Raw genomic sequence first — 20,637 nt, 5'->3', positions numbered from 1 at the left:
CAGACTGGGCTAGGATGAGGGCCGTCTGCTGGTCACTCCTGCACCGGTGGTTGGTTCCTTTCAGTCCTGGGGGCTGCAGGTGCAGTGCTTCTTCCAGGCATCAGGATCCTTTGCTACCGGACAGTCGTGGTCAGGGGAAGCCTCTGGATCCTCTCTGCAGGCGGCGCTGTGGGGGTGCAGGGAGGTTGACTCAGGGTGTCCAAGTCGTTGGAATCGCCTGGGGGTCCTCTCTGCAGTGTCAGTTCTTCTAGACAGGAGCTGGGAGTGTCGGGTGCAGAGTGTGAAGTCTCACGCTTCCGGAGTGAGGCTGGAGTCTTCTTTGGAGATGTTTTCTTTGTTGCAGTTTTGGACAGAGCTGCTGTCCTCTGGAGTTTCTTGGTCCTTCAGGTGCAGGTCAGTCCTCTGAGTCCTCAGAAGTCACTGATCCCGCTGGATGCATCGTTGTGCAGGATCTCTGAGTTAGGAGACAGGCCGGTAGGGCTGGGACCAAGTCAGTTGTCGTCTCCATCATCTCTGCAGGACTTTCAGGTCAGCAGTCCTTCTTCTTTCTTCAGGTTGCAGGAATCTAATTTCCTGGGTTCAGGGTCGCCCCTAAAAACTCAATTTAGGGATGTGTTTAGGTCGGGGGCAGTAGCCAGTGGCCACTGTCCTTGAGGGTGACTACACTCTCTTTGTGCTTCCTCCCTGTGGGGAGGAGGGCACATTCCTACTCCTATTGGGGGGAATCCTCCAAAACAAGATGGAGGATTTCCTAAGGCAGGGGTCACCTCAGCTCAGGACACCTTAGGGACTGTCCTGACTAGTGGGTGACTCCTCCTTGTTTTTCTCATTATTTCCTCCGGACTTGCTGCCAAAAGTGGGGGCTGTGTCCAGAGGGGCGGGCATCTCCAATAGCTCGAGTGCCCTGGGGCGCTGTAACACCAGGCTTGAGCCTTTGAGGCTCACCGCCAGGTGTTAAAGTTACTGCAGTGGGAGGTGTGAAGCACCTCTACCCAGTACAGGCTTTGTTCCTGGCCACAGAGTGACAAAGGCACTCACCCCATGTGGCCAGAAACCCATCTAGATGTGGCAGGCTGGCAGAAACTGGTCAGCCTAGCACTAGTAGTTGGACTGGTATCTCTAAGATGCCCTCTGTGTGCGTTTCTCAATAAATCCCACACAGGCATCAGTTTGGATTTATTGTGCTGAGAAATTTGATACCAAACTTTCCAGTATTCAGTGTAGCCATTATGGAACTGTGGAGTTCGTGTTTGACAAACTCCCAGACCATATACTCTTTATGGCTACCCTGCACTTACAATGTCTAAGATTGGACACTGTAGGGTCATAGTGCTCATGCACATATGCCCTCACCTGTGGTATAGTGCACCCTGCCTTAGGGCTGTAAGGCCTGCCAGAGGGGTGACTTATTTATGCCACAGGCAGTGGGTTGTGAGCATGGCACTCTGAGGGGAGTGACATGTCGACTTAGTCTTTTTCTCCCCACCAGCACACACAAGCTGTGAGGCAGTGTGCAAGTGCTGAGTGAGGGGTCCCCAGGGTGGCATAATACATGCTGCAGCCCTCAGAGACCTTCCCTGGTCACAGGGCCCTTGGTACCAGGGGTACCATTTACAAGGGACTTATCTGTGTGCCAGGGCTGTGCCAATTGTGGAGATAAAGGCATAGTTTAGGGAAAGAACGCTGGTGCTGGGGCCTGGTTAGCAGGGTCCCAGCACACTTTCAATCATAACTACCATCAACACAAGGCAAACAGTTAGGGGGTAACCAAGCCAAGAGGCATTTTCCTACAATGGGAATGGGTATTTATTTGTGGAAAGGAAAGAACTGTAGAGTAATATTGGTGTAAGTTAAAAAGTCAGGCGACAGTTGCACAGTAAAGCAAAGCCAGACCTAAAAATCCATGTAGATTAATGACTGCCCTACCCCCCATGTGTGCTGGTGCCAGAGAAAAACACCATAAATTATCTAGTTATCTAGGGCACTTTAATAGCATTACAATGTCGTGTGTGCCCCTGTAAGTTCAAGCTCAACCAGCTCGATAAATACTCAAATTTATCACAGCTGCATAGTGGGTAAGCACTTTTTTGTGGAAGTACACAACTTCTGCCCAACCAAAACATGTACTCATGGCTCTCAACATGTGGGAGGAGCAAAAGCCCCTCTCTCATGATGCTCACATTACAGTCTGGTGTCAGCTGTGCTGTCAAGCCAGGCCATAACTCATTTTTTCCTAAGGTTGTGGCCATTCTTTCAGTATCCAAAACAAATAATTTACGAAATTCAGAAATGACAATCCACAACTAACATGTGCTTTCAATACCACAGCACATATTTGCACACAGCCATCGAAAATGGCCTGATTTTATCATATACTATTAGAGGCCACCTGTTTTATCACACCCTGTACATCACCTCTTGCTATCACTCCTTTGTTAAAAGCTCACTGCAAGCACGGTATGTCCATATTATTGTTACATTTGAAACAAGCATTGGCAAAGCCAACAGGTCTCGCCATGGCAAGAGCTATTGGTTTTTGCAATGTGTTTTAGCCATGTTGTACATGGTGTGACTGCTGCTCAGGATGGCTGAAAGTTACTGGCATGGAGAGTTGTGGAGTAAGGGGAGTAGAGTGTTGTAGAGTGGATTTGTTGGAGTACAGTGTCAAAAAGTGGAGTGGGGGAGTAGAGTGGCGTGGGGCAGTAGAGTTGAGGAGAGGGGAGTAGAGTTCAGTGGTTCAGTGCAGAAAGTGTAATAAAAAGTACAAGGTCGTGGAATTGGGTGGAATAAGGTGGAGTGGGTTGGATTAGCGTAGAGTGGGGTGAATTGGAGCCGGGCAGACTGAGATGGATTTGAGTGGGATAGAGTGGGGTGGATTGGATTGGATTGGATGGGGTGAGGTGGATTGGACTGGAGTGGGATGGATTGAACTAGAGTGGGGTGGATTGGCCTGAAGTGGGGTCGATTGGGGTGGGGTAGATTGCATAAAATGGTGTGGATTCGAGTTGGGTGGATTGAAATGAGGTGGATCGGGGTTGATTGGATTGTAGTGGGGTAGATTCGATTGGTGTGGGTTGAACTGGAATGGGTGGATTGCATTGGGGTGGAATGGAGTATGGTGGATTGGACTGGTGTGAGGTGAATTGGTTGAATAGGGTGGATTGGATTGATGTGGGGTGAGGCGTGGTAAATTGGATTGGGGGATTGGACTTGGGTGGATTAGAGTTGGTTGGGATAGACTGGTGTGAGAAGGATTGTACTGGGGTGGATGGGGCTGGATTGGAGTGGGTTGGATAGGAATGGGGTGGATTGGATTGGAGCGGGTTGGTTTGGATTTGAGTGGTGTGGATTGAACTGGAGTGAGGGCTGTTTTGGAGTGGATTGGATTGGAGTGGGATTGGATTGGGGTGAATTGGTGTGGATTAGATTGGAGTGGGAGGATTGGGGTGAATTGGTGTGGATTGGATCGAAGTAAGGTGAATTGGAGTGGGGTGTATTAGAGTAGGGTGTGTAAATTGGATTGGAGTGGGGTGAGTTGGATTGGGTTGGAGAGGGATGGATTGGGTTGGAGTGGGGTGGATTGGTTGGGGTAGATTGAAGTGGGGTGGATCGAGTCTCCACACAGCCATGTGATGACGGCTTGCCTGCAGGAGCGGATGTTGATCTTGCGAAATGGTGATTTTAGTAGTTTCTTCCTGGTTTCCAAAACTGTCGGACACGTACATAAGATGTGCAATATCTGATCACTTTTATATCCGCATTACCAACAACGTGGATCTGTGAATCTGCCCTTCCATGTTGGGATGAGATCTCTAGTGAACCAGCCACCAAGTCAGTCTAGCATAAAAGACCTTTTTAGAGTGGAAGAAAAATGGGCTGATGTGTCTGCCTGTGGCTTTAGTCTTCTGTAAGAGTTGATCACCGACCAGGCATGCCGCCTCCTTACTAATAGGTTCTTATGCAGGAGAGACTGATGTTTACTGAAGAATTTGTTATGCAGCTTAGGGCTGTTTTTTATGTTACTGTCCCATAGGTCCTGAACTAGTTCTTCTAAAGCCTTACTTAGATAATCACCACATGAATGAGCTTGGTTTTCCCCATTTGGGCCTCAATTACACACCAGCATAAATTCTTCAAAGACCCACTCTCAGCTGTCTGAAGTCTGTGGCACAGTTTAATAAAGATATTCATTCTTTGTGGTTTTTTATTTATTTTTCTGTTCAAATTCAGGCCGCACTAGTGCTGGAGAGGTTGATTTTGGCAAAGTAAAAACTGCTTCATAAACATTTGTTTGAAGCTCATTTAAAAAGTCTGCTTCCTTGTCATGCAGAATTTCCAGCCCAGATGCCACTGTTGGAATAAGTTGAGCTTCCATTACCTTCTACAAAGGACCGTATGAAGGACAGTTAAATTTATTTTTCAGGAGCTTAAACACAAAAGTCAGTAAGTGGGCTTTTGCTTGCAGAATGGCCAGGTGTTTCCTAAAGGACAGCTGATGTCCAATGTGGAGGCGCAAGTACTTATGAGAGTGAACTTCCGCCGCGTTCTTGTTCCTGAGGTTCCAGGTGAATGACTTAACTTGGAATCAATAAGACGTACTACGTTTGTTTTCTCTTTATTCACCCCAATCCTTGCTGTTCAGTGTAAGCAGCAAGCACATATATAGATCTTTGCAGGCCAATGGGCGTTTGACTCGGTACCACAGTGTTGTCTGCGTACTGTAAGCATGTGATTGTTGCTGCCGCCAGGATAGGTGGGTGACTCCCCACTTGTCTCAAGTAGTCGTTTAGGTCTGCCAGATATAAGTTAAACAGGCATAATGCTAGTACACACTCCTGTTTCAGGCCGTTCTTGGTGTACAATCTTAAGGAGACTCGGATGCCGTCTCCTAGTTTAACCTCTGCCCATGTATCACTACATAGTGTGATGATTGCGTTTAACATTTTCCCAAGTATTTCCTCATCTGCCAGCTTAGCCTAGAGTTGGTTATAAGGTACACGATGAAAAGCAGATTTGAGGTCTATGCAGCATGCAAAAAGGCGAGCTTTACTCCTCATGGCTTTTTCTGTCAGGGTGGTAAGTGCCTGTAAATTTTTTATTGTTCCCCTGCTCTGCCTAATCCCCGTTTGGGTATTTGGAATGTGCCTTTTCCCATTAACCCAGGTTTGCAGGTCTTGTAGAATACAAGAAGCATACAGTTTGACTTCCACATCGATCAGTGCTATTAACCTGCAGTTACTTGGCGATGAAAGGCTTCTTTTTTCGTAAATTGGATAAGACATGTTCCCTTTCCAAGACAGTGGAATGACATTCTTCTGGTAAATTTATTATAAACATGGTTCTCTCTCATAAAAGTTCACTCGTCATTGTGTTTTTGTATATTTGTATTCTTTTACATGCTTATTGTAGGCTTTGTTGACTTAAAAATGATTACCATTAGCCTCTAGTTCATAGGTTTTTATTATGAAGCATTGCTTAGTATCCTTTTTTTGCTCTTTAAAATCCATTGTCACTTTGATGGACGTCTCTGTCAGTATAGAAGCACAGACCAAACTAGCAATGTTTAGCATAACGATTTTTGTTTGTGCTATAATACATCTATTTTACATCATACTTTAAAGTCTTTTAAGACACCTGGACTTGTATGTGTAGTTGATTGTTACTAAATATTTGATTAGAAAATTTCAGTCATGCAGGTGTCCTGGTCCCACTATGTTAAAATTCAGGATACAGCAATTCATTATGCAAAATACTTTCCCCTTGTAGGTTGTCTCTAGGTTATTTTTTCACAAAATATTAAATAAAAATGAAACATAAAGATTATCTGTAGGAAAGTACCATCTTGCCTGGCATGTTACCCCCATTTTTCACTGTATATATGTTGTTTTAGTTGTATGTGTCACTGGGACCCTGGCATCCAGGGCCCCAGTGCTCATAAGTGTGCCTGAATGTGTTACCTGTGTAGTGGCTAACTGTCTGACTGAGGCTCTGCTAACCAGAACCTCAGTGGTTATGCTCTCTCATTTCTTTCCAAATTGTCACTAACAGGCTAGTGACCAATTTTACCAATTTACATTGGCTTACTGGAACACCCTTATAATTCCCTAGTATATGGTACTGAGGTACCCAGGGTATTGGGGTTCCAGGAGATCCCTATGGGCTGCAGCATTTCTTTTGCCACCCATAGGGAGCTCTGACAATTCTTACACAGGCCTGCCAGTACAGCCTGAGTGAAATAACGTCCACGTTATTTCACAGCCATTTTACACTGCACTTAAGTAACTTATAAGTCACCTATATGTCTAACCTTTACCTGGTAAAGGTTAGGTGCAAAGTTACTTAGTGTGAGGGCACCCTGGCACTAGCCAAGGTGCCCCCACATTGTTCAGGGCCAATTCCCCGGACTTTGTGAGTGCAGGGACACCATTACACGTGTGCACTACATATAGGTCACTACCTATATGTAACTTCACAATGGTAACTCCGAATATGGCCATGTAACATGTCTATGATCATGGAATTGCCCCCTCTATGCCATCCTGGCATAGTTGGCACAATCCCATGATCCCAGTGGTCTGTAGCACAGACCCTGGTACTGCCAAACTGCCTTTCCTGGGGTTTCACTGCAGCTGCTGCTGCTGCCAACCCCTCAGACAGGCTTCTGCCCTCCTGGGGTCAAGCCAGGCTTGTCCCAGGATGGCAGAACAAAGGACTTCCTCTGAGAGAGGGTGTTACACCCTCTCCCTTTGGAAAATGGTGTGAAGGCAGGGGAGGAGTAGCCTCCCCCAGCCTCTGGAAATGCTTTCTTGGGCACAGATGTGCCCAATTCTGCATAAGCCAGTCTACACCGGTTCAGGGGACCCCTTAGCCCTGCTCTGGCGCGAAACTGGACAAAGGAAAGGGGAGTGACCACTCCCCTGACCTGCACCTCCCCTGGGAGGTGTCCAGAGCTCCTCCATTGTGCTCCAGACCTATGCCATCTTGGAAACAGAGGTGCTGCTGGCACACTGGACTGCTCTGATTGGCCAGTGCCACCAGGTGACGTCAGAGACTCCTTCTGATAGACTCCTTCAGGTGTTGCTAGCCTATCCTCTCTCCTAGGTAGCCAAACCCTCTTTTCTGGCTATTTAGGGTCTCTGTCTCTGGGGAAACTTTAGATAACGAATGCAAGAGCTCATCCGAGTTCCTCTGCATCTCTCTCTTCACCTTCTGCCAAGGAATCGACTGCTGACCGCGCTGGAAGCCTGCAAAAACTGCAACATAGTAGCTAAGACGACTACTGCAACTCTGTAACGCTGATCCTGCCGCCTTCTCGACTGTTTTCCTGGTGGTGCATGCTGTGGGGGTAGTCTGCCTCCTCTCTGCACTAGAAGCTCCAAAGAAATCTCCCATGGGTCGACGGAATCTTCCCCCTGCAACCGCAGGCACCAAAAAGCTGCATTACCGGTCCCTTGGGTCTCCTCTCAGCACGACGAGCGAGGTCCCTCGAATCCAGCAACTCTGTCCAAGTGACTCTCACAGTCCAGTGACTCTTCAGTCCAAGTTTGGTGGAGGTAAGTCCTTGCCTCCCCATGCCAGACTGCATTGCCGGGAACCGCGACTTTTGCAGCTACTCCGGCCCCTGTGCACTTCCGGCGGAAATCCTTTGTGCACAGCCAAGCCTGGGTCCACGGCACTCTAACCTGCATTGCACGACTTTCTAAGTTGGTCTCCGGCGACGTGGGACTCCTTTGTGTAACTTCGGGTGAGCACCGTTTCACGCATCCTCGTAGTGCCTGTTTCTGGCACTTCTCCGGGTGCTACCTGCTGCTAAGAGGGCTCCTTGTCTTGCTCGACATCCCCTCTCTCTCCTGACGCAATTTGCGACATCCTGGTCCTTCCTGGGCCACAGCAGCATCCAAAAACGCTTACCGCACGATTTGCAGCTAGCAAGGCTTGTTGGCGATCTTTCGGCGGGAAAACACTTATGCACGACTCTCCACGGCGAGAGGGATCCGTCCTCCAAAGGGGAAGTCTCTAGCCCTTTTCGTTCCTGCAGAAACCTCAGCTTCTTCTGTCCAGTAGAAGCTTCTTTGCACCCACAGCTGGCATTTCCTGGGCATCTGCCCATCTCCGACTTGCTTGTGACTTTTGGACTTGGTCCCCTTGTTCCACAGGTACCCTCGACGGGAAATCCATTGTTGTTGCATTGCTGGTTTGTGTCTTTCCTGCAGTATTCCTCTATCACGACTTCTTTGTCCTTGGGGGAACTTTAGTGCACTTTGCACTCACTTTTCAGGGTCTTGGGGTGGGCTATTTTTCTAACCCTCACTATTTTCTAATAGTCCCAGCGACCCTCTACAAGGTCACATAGGTTTGGGGTCCATTCGTGGTTCGCATTCCACTTTTGGAGTATATGGTTTGTGTTACCCCTATCCCTATGTGTCCCCATTGCATCCTATTGTAACTATACATTGTTTGCACTGTTTTCTAAGACTATACTGCATATTTTTGGTATTGTGTATATATATCTTGTGTATATTTCCTATCCTCTCACTGAGGGTACACTCTGAGATACTTTGGCATATTGTCATAAAAATAAAGTACCTTTATTTTTAGTATAACTGTGTATTGTGTTTTCTTATGATATTGTGCATATGACACTAAGTGGTACTGTAGGAGCTTCACTCGTCTCCTAGTTCAGCCTAAGCTGCTCTGCTAAGCTACCATTATCTATCAGCCTATGCTGCTAGACACCCTATACACTAATAAGGGATAACTGGGCCTGGTGCAAGGTGCAAGTACCCCTTGGTGCTCACTACAAACCAGTCCAGCCTCCTACATTGGTTGTGCAGCGGTAGGATAAGTGCTTTGAGACTACTTACCACTCTTGTCATTGTACTTTTCATAAGAGAAGAATATACAAAACAAGTTCAGTGTATATACACATAACCAAAAAGTTTTGCATTTCCTCTTTTCACTCTTTTCTAAGTGCTGAAAAGTACTTCTAAACTTTCTAAAAAGTTCAAAAAAGTTTTAAAAGTTTTTTTCTGTCTTTCTAAAAAGTTCTGAAAACTTTTTTCTCTTTTTCTATCACTTTAACTCTCTCTAAAAATGTCTGGCACAGGCCAAAATGTTGATCTGTCCAAACTTGCATATGATCACCTTAGCTGGAAAGGAGCAAGGAGTCTCTGTGTAGAGAGAGGTTTGAGTGTAGGGAAGAATCCTTCCTTGGAATTGTTACTTAACATGCTTAGAGAACAAGATAAGGCTAAAAGTGCCACATCTGTTGAAAAAGTAGCTAATGGTTCCCAATCTGATCCAGGGACTCCCCCAGGAAAAGATTCAGGAAAGAAACTTCTGAGCCTGCCCATTACTAGACAGTCTAGCATAGTTGTTACTGAGGTGGAGTCACATCATACAGATGATGTGCTCTCACATTACACTGTCAGCCAAGCTGTTAGGGTGCCCTCTGTAAGGGACAGGTCTCCTTCTGTTCATTCCCATCATACCTCTGTATCTAGAAATGTCCCTCCCACCAACCCTGATGACAAATTGTTAGAAAGGGAACTCAATAAGTTGAGAGTGGAACAAACCAGACTGAAGCTTAAAAAGCAACAGCTGGATTTGGATAGACAGTCTTTAGAATTAGAGAAGGAAAGACAGAAGTTGGGTTTTGAAACCCATGGTGGCAGCAGCAGTATTCCCCATAGTCATCCTGCAAAAGAGCATGATTCCAGGAATCTGCATAAGATAGTTCCCCCTTATAAGGAGGGGGATGACATTAACAAGTGGTTTGCTGCACTTGAGAAGGCCTGTGTTGTACAGGATGTCCCTCAAAGGCAGTGGGCTGCTATGCTATGGCTATCATTTAGTGGAAAAGGTAGGGATAGGCTCCTTACTGTGAAAGAAAGTGATGCCAATAATTTTACAGTTCTTAAGAATGCACTCCTGGATGGTTATGGCTTAACCACTGAACAGTACAGGATAAAGTTCAGAGAGACCAAAAAGGAGTCTTCACAAGACTGGGTTGATTTCATTGACCATTCAGTGAAGGCCTTGGAGGGGTGGTTACATGGCAGTAAAGTTACTGATTATGACAGCCTGTATAACTTGATCATGAGAGAGCATATTCTTAATAATTGTGTGTCTGATTTGTTGCACCAGTACTTGGTGGACTCTGATCTGACCTCTCCCCAAGAATTGGGAAAGAAGGCAGACAAATGGGTCAGAACAAGGGTGAACAGAAAAGTTCATACAGGGGGTGACAAAGATGGCAACAAAAAGAAGGATGGTAAGTCTTCTGACAAGGGTGGGGACAAATCTAAAAATGAGTCTTCATCAGGCCCACAAAAACACTCTGGTGGGGGTGGTGGGCCCAAATCCTCTTTTAATCAAAACAAAGAAAAGAAACCATGGTGCTATTTATGTAAAGTAAAAGGCCATTGGACAACAGATCCCAGTTGTCCAAAGAAAAGCACCAAGCCTCCTACCACTACAACCCCTACTGCTACACCTAGTGTCCCTACTAATAGCAGTGGTGGTGGGAGCAAACCTACTAATAGCCAATCCAAGGGAGTAGCTGGGCTCACTATTGGTAACTTAGTTGGGGTTGGTCTGGTTAGGGAGACCACAGAGGCTATATTAGTCTCTGAGGGGGCTATTGATTTGGCCACCTTAGTTGCTTGTCCCCTTAATATGGATAAGTACAAGCAGCTACCCCTAATAAATGGTGTTGAGGTTCAGGCCTACAGGGACACTGGAGCCAGTGTGACTATGGTCATAGAGAAACTGGTCCACCCTGAACAACACCTACTTCGTCACCAGTACCAAGTAACCGATGCTCACAACAACACACTTAGCCACCCCATGGCTGTTGTAAATCTCAACTGGGGGGGGGGGGGGTTACTTGTCCAAAGAAAGTTGTGGTAGCCACAGATTTACCTGTAGACTGTCTACTAGGAAATGATTTGGAGACATCAGCTTGGTCAGATGTGGAGTTGGAGGCCCATGCAGCAATGCTGGGCATCCCAGGGCATATTATTGCTTTAACCAGGGCTCAGGCCAAAAAGCAAAAAGGACAGGGAAGCTTGGATCCTGGAACAATGGACCAAGTGCTCCCTAAAGCTAGAGCTAGTAGAAGCAAACCACTTCCTACTATCCCTCCCTCTACAGTGGATTCTACTTCTGAGGAAGAAGAATTTCCACCCTGTGCAGAACCTACACCAGAGGAGCTGGAAGCAGACACTGCTGAGCTTTTGGGTGAAGGGGGGCCTGCCAGGGAGGAGCTGAGTGTGGCACAGCAAACCTGTACCACACTAGAGGGTCTAAGACAGCAAGCTGTCAAACAGGCTAATGGGGATGTCAGTGACTCTCACAGAGTTTACTGGGAGGACAACCTCTTGTACACTGAAGCAAGGGATCCTAAACCTGGAACTGCCAGGAGGTTAGTGATTCCTCAGGAGTACAGAAAGTTCCTCCTAACTCTAGCCCACGACATTCCCCTAGCTGGACACCTGGGACAAATGAAAACTTGGGACAGACTTGTCCCCTTGTTTCATTGGCCTAGGATGTCTGAGGACACAAAGGAATTTTGTAAGTCCTGTGAAACCTGTCAAGCCAGTGGCAAGACAGGTGGCACTCCAAAGGCACCCCTTATCCCACTGCCTGTGGTTGGGGTTCCCTTTGAAAGGGTAGGGGTTGACATAGTTGGCCCCCTTGACCCTCCTACTGCTTCAGGCAATAGGTTTATCTTGGTGGTAGTGAACCATGCCACAAGGTATCCTGAAGCTATTCCTTTAACCCCTTCTGTGCCGCGGACGTAGTGGTTACGTCCTGCGGCACAGTGCTGCTGTGCCGAGGACGTAACCACTACGTCCTCGGCACACAGCCCAGAGGGAGCGCTCTCGCTCCCTCTGTGGGGTTCCCCCCCACCCCCCCAAGTCAGGGATGGAAGGGGAAGCCCTTCCCCTCCCACTCCCAACCCCCCCTGTGACGTCAGCGCGCTGATTAGTCACAGGGTCTCCCCCATCGCGCTGGAAGCAGAGCTTCCAGCGCGATTGAAAAAGAAATGCTTTTGCATTTCTTTTTCAATCCCATGGGGGAGGCCCCGAGAGGCTTCAAAGGGAAGGAAATGTATTTCCTTCCCTTTGAAGTCTCTCACAGGTTTCAAAAGCTGGATTGCTTGCAATCCGGCTTTTGAAACCCCACTAGACACCAGGGATTTTTTTTTTTTTCTTGAAATTGGCAAAAGGGAGCGACCCCTTGGGCAAGGGTCGCTCCCAGGGGGGCATTTTTTTTAGGAAGGCCTTTTCTGCCCCCCCTGGGGGCAGATTGGCCTATTATTAGGCCGATCTGCCCCCAGGGGGGGCAGAAACCTCTAGGCACCAGGGACCATTTTTTTTTTTTTTTTTTTTTTTTGTGATGAATTCTGTTTTTTTAGGTGGGGAGCGATCCCTTAGGCAAGGGTCGCTCCCCTACGGGGCAATATATATTTAGGCCATTTCTGCCCCCCTTGGGGGCAGATTGGCCTATTTTGATAAGGCCAATCTGCCCCCAAGGGGGGCAGAAACCATTAGACACCAGGGAGTTTGTTTTTGCGCGCGAATGTCACGCAACAAAGCGACCCCTTTGGCAAGGGTCGCTCCCAGGGGGGGCAATTTTTTGGGAAGGCCTTTTCTGCCCCCCCCTGGGGGCAGATCGGCCTATTATTAGGCCGATCTGCCCCCAGGGGGGGAAGAAACCTCTAGGCGCCAGGGCAATTTTTTTTTTTGTGTTTTTTTTTTTTGTTCTTTTTTTTTTTTTTAGAGATGGGGAGCGACCCATCAGGCAAGGGTCGCTCCCCTGGGGGGGCAAATTGTATTTAGACCATTTCTGCCCCCCTGGGGGCAGATTGGCCAATTTTAGGTCAATCTGCCCCAAGGGGGCAGAAACCACTAGGCACCGGGGATTTGTTTTTTGGCGCCAATGTCACGCAGGGGGAGCGACCCCGTAGGCAAGGGTCGCTCCGGGGGGGGGGGGTGTGCCGGTTGGGGGGGCAAATTTATTTTAGGCCATTTCTGCCCCCCCGGGGGACAGATCGGCCTATTTTTAGGCCGAACTGCCCCCGGGGGGGGGGGCAGAACACTCTAGGCGCCAGGGCAATTTTTTTTTTTTGTGTTTTTTTTTTTTGTTGTTTCTTTTTTTAGAGATGGGGAGCGACCCATCAGGCAAGGGTCGCTCCCCTGGGGGGGCAAATTGTATTTAGACCATTTCTGCCCCCCTGGGGGCAGATTGGCCAATTTTGGGTCAATCTGCCCCCAAGGGGGCAGAAACCACAAGGCACCGGGGATTTGTTTTTTGGCGCCAATGTCACGCAGGGGGAGCGACCCCGTAGGCAAGGGTCGCTCCCGGGGGGGGGGGTGTGGGGGTTGGGGGGGCAAATTTATTTTAGGCCATTTCTGCCCCCCCGGGGGACAGATCGGCCTATTTTTAGGCCGAACTGCCCCCGGGAGGGGGCAGAACACTCTAGGCGCCAGGGCAATTTTTTTTTTGTGTTTTTTTTTTTGTTGTTTATTTTTTTAGAGATGGGGAGCGACCCATCAGGCAAGGGTCGCTCCCCTGGGGGGGCAAATTGTATTTAGACCATTTCTGCCCCCCTGGGGGCAGATTGGCCAATTTTAGGTCAATCTGCCCCCTAGGGGGCAGAAACCACTAGGCACCGGGGATTTGTTTTTTGGCGCCAATGTCACGCAGGGGAGCGACCCCGTAGGCAAGGGTCGCTCCCGGGGGGGGGGGTGGCGGTTGGGGGGGGCAAATTTATTTTAGGCCATTTCTGCCCCCCCGGGGGACAGATCGGCCTATTATTAGGCCGAACTGCCCCCGGGGGGGGGGCAGAACACTCTAGGCGCCAGGGCAATTTTTTTTTTGTGTTTTTTTTTTTTGTTGTTTCTTTTTTTAGAGATGGGGAGCGACCCATCAGGCAAGGGTCGCTCCCCTGGGGGGGCAAATTGTATTTAGACCATTTCTGCCCCCCTGGGGGCAGATTGGCAAATTTTAGGTCAATCTGCCCCCAAGGGGGCAGAAACCACTAGGCACCGGGGATTTGTTTTTTGGCGCCAATGTCACGCAGGGGGAGCGACCCCGTAGGCAAGGGTCGCTCCCGGGGGGGTGGTGGGGGTTGGGGGGGCAAATTTATTTTAGGCCATTTCTGCCCCCCCCGGGGGACAGATCGGCCTATTATTAGGCCGAACTGCCCCCGGGGGGGGGGGGGGGGGCAGAAACCTCTAGGCGCCAGGGGAATTTTTCTTTTTTTTCTTTGTTTTTTTTTTTTAGAGATGGGGAGCGACCCATCAGGCAAAAGTCGCTCCCCTGGGGGACAAATTGTATTTAGGCCATTTCTGCCCCCCTTGGGGGCAGATTGGCTGAGTTTAGGTCAACCTGCCCCCAAGGGGGCAGAAACCACTAGGCACCGGGGATTTGTTTTTTGGTGCCAATGTCACGCAGGGGGAGCGACCCCGTAGGCAAGGGTCGCTCCCGGCGGGGGAGGGTGGGGGTTGGGGGGGCAAATTTATTTTAGGGCATTTCTGCCCCCCCCCCCCCTGGGGCCGGCTGAGCTACAGGCCAAACACCACAGGTAGGCACCTTGCAAAAAACACCTCTGTTTTCTGTGAAAAAATATGTTGTGTCCACGTTGTGTTTTGGGCCATTTCCTTTTGTGGGCGCTAGGCCTACCCACAGAAGTGAGGTATCATTTTTATCGGGAGACTTGGGGGAACGCTGGGTAGAAGGAAATTTGTGGCTCCTCTCAAATTCCAGAACTTTCTGCCACAGAAATGTGAGTAACATGTGTATTTTTAGCCAAATTTTGATGTTTGCAAAGGATTCTGGGTAACATAACCTGGTCAGAGCCCCGCAAGTCACCCCTCCTTGGATTCCCCTAGGTCTCTAGTTTTCAGAAATGCACAGGTTTGCTAGGTTTCCTCAGGTGCCGGCTGAGCTAGAGGCCAAAATCTACAGGTAGGCACTTCGCAAAAAACACCTCTGTTTTTTTCCAAAATTTAGGATGTGTCCACGTTGCGCTTTGGGGTGTTTCCTGTCGCCGGCGCTAGGCCTACCCACGCAAGTGAGGTATCATTTTTATCGGGAGACTTGGGGGAACGCTGGGTAGAAGGAAATTTGTGGCTCCTCTCAGATTCCAGAACTTTCTGCCACAGAAATGTGAGTAACATGTGTATTTTTAGCCAAATTTTGAGGTTTGCAAAGGATTCTGGGTAACAGAACCTGGTCCGAGCCCCGCAAGTCACCCCTCCTTGGATTCCCCTAGGTCTCTAGTTTTCAGAAATGCACAGGTTTGGTAGGGTTCCCTAGGTGCCGGCTGAGCTAGAGGCCAAAATCTACAGGTAGGCACTTTGCAAAAAACACCTCTGTTTTTTTCCAAAATTTAGGATGTGTCCACGTTGCGCTTTGGGGTGTTTCCTGTCGCCGGCGCTAGGCCTACCCACGCAAGTGAGGTATCATTTTTATCGGGAGACTTGGGGGAACGCTGGGTGGAAGGAAATTTGTAGCTCCTCTCAGATTCCAGAACTTTCTGCCACAGAAATGTGAGGGACATGTGTTTTTTTAGCCAAATTTTGAGGTTTGCAAAGGATTTTGGGTAACAGAACCTGGTCCGAGCCACACAAGTCACCCCTCCTTGGATTCCCCTAGGTCTCTAGTTTTCAGAAATGCACAGGTTTGGTAGGTTTCCCTAGGTGGCGGCTGAGCTAGAGGCCAAAATCTACAGGTAGTCACTTTGCTAAAAACAGCTCTGTTTTCTGTGATATGTCCACGTTGTGTTTTGGGGCATATCCTGTCGCGGGCGCTAGGCCTACCCACACAAGTGAGGTATCATTTTTATCGGGAGACATGGGGGAACGCTGGGTGGAAGGAAATTTGTGGCTCCTCTCAGATTCCAGAACTTTCTGCCACAGAAATGTGTGGATTATGTGTTTTTTTAGCCAAATTTTGAGGTTTGCAAAGGATTCTGGGTAACAGAACCTGGTCCGAGCCCCGCAAGTCACCCCTCCTTGGATTCCCCTAGGTCTCTAGTTTTCAGAAATGCACAGGTTTGGTAGGTTTCCCTAGGTGGCGGCTGAGCTAGAGGCCAAAATCTACAGGTAGTCACTTTGCGAAAAACAGCTCTGTTTTCTGTGATATGTCCACGTTGTGTTTTGGGGCATATCCTGTCGCGGGCGCTAGGCCTACCCACACAAGTGAGGTATCATTTTTATCGGGAGACGTGGGGGAACGCTGGGTGGAAGGAAATTTGTGGCTCCTCTCAGATTCCAGAACTTTCTGCCACAGAAATGTGAGGAACATGTGTTTTTTTAGCGAAATTTTGAGGTTTGCAAAGGATTCTGGGTAACAGAACCTGGTCCGAGCCCCGCAAGTCACCCCTCCTTGGATTCCCCTAGGTCTCTAGTTTTCAGAAATGCACAGGTTTGGTAGGTTTCCCTAGGTGGCGGCTGAGCTAGAGGCCAAAATCTACAGGTAGTCACTTTGCTAAAAACAGCTCTGTTTTCTGTGATATGTCCACGTTGTGTTTTGGGGCATATCCTGTCGCGGGCGCTAGGCCTACCCACACAAGTGAGGTATCATTTTTATCGGGAGACATGGGGGAACGCTGGGTGGAAGGAAATTTGTGGCTCCTCTCAGATTCCAGAACTTTCTGCCACAGAAATGTGAGGAACATGTGTTTTTTTAGCGAAATTTTGAGGTTTGCAAAGGATTCTGGGTAACAGAACCTGGTCCGAGCCACACAAGTCACCCCTCCTTGGATTCCCCTAGGTCTCTAGTTTTCAGAAATGCACAGGTTTGGTAGGTTTCCCTAGGTGGCGGCTGAGCTAGAGGCCAAAATCTACAGGTAGTCACTTTGCTAAAAACAGCTCTGTTTTCTGTGATATGTCCACGTTGTGTTTTGGGGCATATCCTGTCGCGGGCGCTAGGCCTACCCACACAAGTGAGGTATCATTTTTATCGGGAGACATGGGGGAACGCTGGGTGGAAGGAAATTTGTGGCTCCTCTCAGATTCCAGAACTTTCTGCCACAGAAATGTGTGGATTATGTGTTTTTTTAGCCAAATTTTGAGGTTTGCAAAGGATTCTGGGTAACAGAACCTGGTCCGAGCCCCGCAAGTCACCCCTCCTTGGATTCCCCTAGGTCTCTAGTTTTCAGAAATGCACAGGTTTGGTAGGTTTCCCTAGGTGGCGGCTGAGCTAGAGGCCAAAATCTACAGGTAGTCACTTTGCGAAAAACAGCTCTGTTTTCTGTGATATGTCCACGTTGTGTTTTGGGGCATATCCTGTCGCGGGCGCTAGGCCTACCCACACAAGTGAGGTATCATTTTTATCGGGAGACGTGGGGGAACGCTGGGTGGAAGGAAATTTGTGGCTCCTCTCAGATTCCAGAACTTTCTGCCACAGAAATGTGAGGAACATGTGTTTTTTTAGCGAAATTTTGAGGTTTGCAAAGGATTCTGGGTAACAGAACCTGGTCCGAGCCCCGCAAGTCACCCCTCCTTGGATTCCCCTAGGTCTCTAGTTTTCAGAAATGCACAGGTTTGGTAGGTTTCCCTAGGTGGCGGCTGAGCTAGAGGCCAAAATCTACAGGTAGTCACTTTGCTAAAAACAGCTCTGTTTTCTGTGATATGTCCACGTTGTGTTTTGGGGCATATCCTGTCGCGGGCGCTAGGCCTACCCACACAAGTGAGGTATCATTTTTATCGGGAGACATGGGGGAACGCTGGGTGGAAGGAAATTTGTGGCTCCTCTCAGATTCCAGAACTTTCTGCCACAGAAATGTGAGGAACATGTGTTTTTTTAGCCAAATTTTGAGGTTTGCAAAGGATTCTGGGTAACAGAACCTGGTCCGAGCCCCGCAAGTCACCCCTCCTTGGATTCCCCTAGGTCTCTAGTTTTCAGAAATGCACAGGTTTGGTAGGTTTCCCTAGGTGGCGGCTGAGCTAGAGGCCAAAATCTACAGGTAGTCACTTTGCTAAAAACAGCTCTGTTTTCTGTGATATGTCCACGTTGTGTTTTGGGGTATATCCTGTCACGGGCGCTAGGCCTACCCACACAAGTGAGGTATCATTTTTATCGGGAGACGTGGGGGAACGCTGGGTGGAAGGAAATTTGTGGCTCCTCTCAGATTCCAGAACTTTCTGCCACAGAAATGTGAGGAACATGTGTTTTTTTAGCCAAATTTTAAGGTTTGCAAAGGATTCTGGGTAACAGAACCTGGTCCGAGCCACACAAGTCACCCCTCCTTGGATTCCCCTAGGTCTCTAGTTTTCAGAAATGCACAGGTTTGGTAGGTTTCCCTAGGTGGCGGCTGAGCTAGAGGCCAAAATCTACAGGTAGTCACTTTGCTAAAAACAGCTCTGTTTTCTGTGATGTGTCCACGTTGTGTTTTGGGGCATATCCTGTCGCGGGTGCTAGGCCTACCCACACAAGTGAGGTATCATTTTTATCGGGAGACGTGGGGGAACGCTGGGTGGAAGGAAATTTGTGGCTCCTCTCAGATTCCATAACTTTCTGCCACAGAAATGTGAGGAACATGTGTTTTTTTAGCCAAATTTTGAGGTTTGCAAAGGATTCTGGGTAACAGAACCTGGTCCGAGCCACACAAGTCACCCCTCCTTGGATTCCCCTAGGTCTCTAGTTTTCAGAAATGCACAGGTTTGGTAGGTTTCCCTAGGTGGCGGCTGAGCTAGAGGCCAAAATCTACAGGTAGTCACTTTGCTAAAAACAGCTCTGTTTTCTGTGATGTGTCCATGTTGTGTTTTGGGGCATATCCTGTCGCGGGTGCTAGGCCTACCCACACAAGTGAGGTACCATTTTTATCGGGAGACTTGGGGGAACATAGATTAGCAAAACAAGTACTATTGCCCCTTGTCTTTCTCTACATTTTTTCCTTCCAAATATAGGAGTGTGTGTAAAAAAGACATCTATTTGAGAAATTCCCTGTAATTCACGTGCTACTATGGTCACCCCGGAATTCAGAGATGTGCAAATAACCACTGCTCCTCAACACCTTATCTTGTGCCCTTTTTGGAAATGCAAAGGTTTTCTTGATAGCAATTTTTTACTCCTTATATTTCAGCAAATGAATTGCTGTATACCCGGTATAGAATGAAAACGCACTGCAGGGTGCAGCTCATTTATTGGCTCTGGGTTCCTCGGGTTCTTGATGAACCTACAAGCCCTATATATCCCCGCAACCAGAGGAGTCCAGCAGACGTAACGGTATATTGCTTTCGATAATCTGACATTGCAGGGAAAAGTTACAGAGTAAAACGTAGAGAAAAATTGATGGTTTTTTCACCTCAATTTCAATATTTTTCTTTTTCAGCTGTTATTTTCTGTAGGAAACCCTTGTAGGATCTACACAAATGACCCCTTGCTGAATTCAGAATTTTGTCTACTTTTCAGAAATGTTTAGGTTTCTGGGATCCAGCATTGGTTTCATGACCATTCCTGTCACTGACTGGAAGGAGGCTGAAAGCACAAAAAATTGCACAAATGGGGTATGCCCCAGTAAAATGCCAAAATTGTGTTGATAAATTGGGTTTTCTGATTCCAGTCTGCCTGTTCCTGAAAGCTGGGAAGCTGCTGAGTTTAGCACCGCAAACCCTTTGTTGATGCCATTTTCAGGGGAAAAACCACAAGCCTTCTTCTGCAGCCACTTTTTCCAATTTTTTTGAAAAAAACGAAATTTTCACTGTATTTTGGCCAATTTCTTGGCCTCCTTCAAGGGAACCCACAAAGTCTGGGTACCTCTAGAATCCCTAGGATGTTGGAAAAAAAGGACGCAAATTTGGCTTGGTTAGCTTATGTGGACAAAAAGTTATGAGGGCCTAAGCGCGAACTGCCCCAAATAGGCAAAAAAAGGCCCGGCACAGGAGGGGGAAAAGGCCTGGCAGCGAAGGGGTTAAGGACCACTACAGCACCTGCAGTGGCAAAGGCCCTCCTGGGAATATTTTCTAGGGTGGGCTTCCCAAAGGAAGTAGTATCAGACAGGGGAAGCAATTTCATGTCTGCATACTTAAAGGCCATGTGGAAGGAGTGTGGTGTAACTTACAAGTTCACTACACCCTATCATCCACAAACAAATGGACTGGTGGAGAGATTTAACAAAACTCTCAAAGGCATGATTATGGGTCTCCCTGAAAAACTCCGCAGGAGATGGGATATCCTGTTACCATGCCTCCTTTTTGCCTACAGGGAGGTACCCCAGAAAGGAGTGGGCTTCAGCCCCTTTGAACTCCTCTTTGGTCACCCTGTTAGGGGTCCACTAACACTTGTCAAGGAGGGTTGGGAACAACCTTTAAATGCTCCAAAACAAGATATTGTGGACCATGTACTTGGCCTCAGATCAAGGATGGCTGAGTATATGAAAAAGGCCAGTAAAAACCTTCAGGCCAGCCAAGAGTTCCAGAAGCAATGGCATGATCAGAAGGCTGTTCTGGTTCAGTACAAACCAGGGCAGAAAGTGTGGGTCGTGGAGCCTGTGGTCCCAAGAGCACTCCAAGATAAATGGAGTGGTCCCCACACAATTGTTGAGAAAAAGGGTGAAGTCACCTATTTAGTTGACTTAGGTACTGCCAGGAGTCCCCTTAGGGTGCTCCATGTCAACCGCCT

The sequence above is a fragment of the Pleurodeles waltl genome, chromosome 3_2 (genome assembly GCF_031143425.1).
Source record: "Pleurodeles waltl isolate 20211129_DDA chromosome 3_2, aPleWal1.hap1.20221129, whole genome shotgun sequence".
Lineage (NCBI taxonomy): Eukaryota > Metazoa > Chordata > Amphibia > Caudata > Salamandridae > Pleurodeles > Pleurodeles waltl.
The sequence above is the reverse complement of the archived record's forward strand: the minus strand, read 5'-3'. Positions refer to the sequence as shown.